General features: G+C 46.7%; 1 pseudogene; it reads right to left on the reverse strand.

Moving 5' to 3' along the window:
• Positions 1–311: 311 nt before the first annotated feature.
• LOC119042471 (keratin, type I cytoskeletal 18-like) lies at positions 312–1587 on the reverse strand (annotated as a pseudogene).
• Between the last annotated feature and the right edge of the window lie 441 nt (positions 1588–2028).

Consider the following 2028-nt stretch of genomic DNA (forward strand, 5'->3'; position numbering starts at 1 on the left):
AGCCAAGATGGACCCTCACAAACAAATCCTATCCCATTAGTTTCCCCCATGTATTTACCTTCTCATAGCTTGACCCCTTGGAAGGCTAAAACCACTCTTCCTTTGTCATGGTCTCCTCTCTACAAATGTACTGGTCTTTGATAGAAAACTGTATAAGCCCAAGTTCTAACCAGCCTTTTGAGTTACTTATCACTGAGTTCTCCCACATGTACATGTTAATCATTTGTTTTTCTCTTGTTTTATTTTTTTTTTAACTCTCTACTTTTTATTGGCCTCCTGCCCTACCAAGGGATGCTTGACTTCTGCTGCTTTTAATGCCTCAAAACTCTGCTGCTATTGACCTCAGACACCAGTTTGCCATCCACAATCCTGTGGGTTGTGGTCTTTTAGACGGTTTGTAAGGAGTGGCTCTTGTCCAGGGCATCGACAAGACTGAAGTCCTCCCCTTCTTCCAGTAGGCTGTGGTAGCTGGCAATCTCAGCCTCCAGTTTGACCTTCATATTCAGCAGGGCCTCATACTCCTGGTCCTGGCACTGCTTCTCTGCCTGGGTCTGGGCCAGCTCTGACTCCAGGTGCAGCAGGATCCCATTGAGTTGTTCTATCTGCATGTTGTAGTGCATCTCCACCTTCCTCAGGCTGTTCTCCAAACTGACCTTAAGATTCCTCATTGAGTCCAGGTCAGTCTCCAACAACTGGACCATATGTCTCAGCTCTGCAAGTGTCATCTCAGCAGTCTGCAAGGTGACCACTGTGGTGCTCTCTTCAATCTGATGGGACCAGTACTTGTCTAGCTCCTCTTGGTTCTTTCGAACCAGCTCGTCATACTGGGCCCAGATGTCTGCCATGATTTTGCCAAGGTCCTGAGATGTGGGGGCATCCAACTCCATGATCAACCCAGAATTTGCAATCTAGTTTTGTAAACCATTTACTTGCTCCTCATGGTTCTTCTTCATGAAAAGCAGCCCCTCCTTGAGAGCCTTGATCTCTGTCTCCAGCTGCAGCCAAGTAATATTGCTGTCATCAGTGACCTTTCAGAGCCCATTAATGTCATTCTCCGCAGACTGGCACATGGCCAGCTGTCTCATACCTGACTCCGAAGTCATCAGCAGCAAGACGAGTATTGTCAATCTGCAGAGTGATGCAGGCATTGTTCACAGGATTTGCAAAGATCTGAGCCCTCAGGTCCTCAATGGTCTTCAAATAATGCCCCCAGTCTCTGACCCAGAGTCCCTTCTTCTCTAGGTGTTCCCAGATTGTGCTCTCCAGTCTCTGATTATCAGCCTCCAGGCTTCTCACCCTCTCCAGGTAGGAGGCCAGGTGGTCATTCAGGCATTGCATAGCCTCCTTCTCACTCTGGATGTCCCCTCTTCCCACCAGACCCCTGGCCATCCCTGTGGCCAGGCTCCCAGATCCCCAGCTGCCCTGCACACCGGTGAAGTGGGATATCAAGATCTGGGAGCCTGAGCCACCAGTGCCTGCATAGACACTGGCTGTGTTGCTGGCCAGCCGGACCCAGTAGCTGGGCAACTACATGGAGCCCAGAGTCCAATAGCTTGTGGAGAAGCTGGAATGCATACTTAGGCTCATGTTGTTCAGAAAGGAAAGTGAGGAGTCAGGTTGAAGCTACCTGTTTTTCTCTCGTTAATGTTTGCTTGGTTGGTTTTTGTCAGTCTAATTTACAGGGTCCCAGCTAGAGAACCAAGGAAGATAGAGGAAAAAGTTGTTTTCCTCCCCTACAAATACTCATTTAAGTACTGCTCCAAATTCACCAATATGGACATTTTCCCAGAGTATAGTCTATCTAGCAGATGTTCTATGTGAACTTGAGAGATTGTGTACTTTGCTGTTTGGGGATAGAATGTTCTATTATGATTAATTAGGTCAAGTCAGTCAGTAGTGTTGTTCAAGTCCACTGTATTCTTACAGATTTTGGGTTTACTTTTTCTGTTAGTTACTTAGAGAAGACTACTCATATCTCTGACTATAATTGTGGATTTTTCTAAATTTCCTGCCAGTTTTTGCTTTATT

The sequence above is a fragment of the Artibeus jamaicensis genome, unplaced genomic scaffold (assembly GCF_021234435.1).
Source record: "Artibeus jamaicensis isolate MK-2021 breed Jamaican fruit bat unplaced genomic scaffold, CSHL_Jam_final contig_384, whole genome shotgun sequence".
Lineage (NCBI taxonomy): Eukaryota > Metazoa > Chordata > Mammalia > Chiroptera > Phyllostomidae > Artibeus > Artibeus jamaicensis.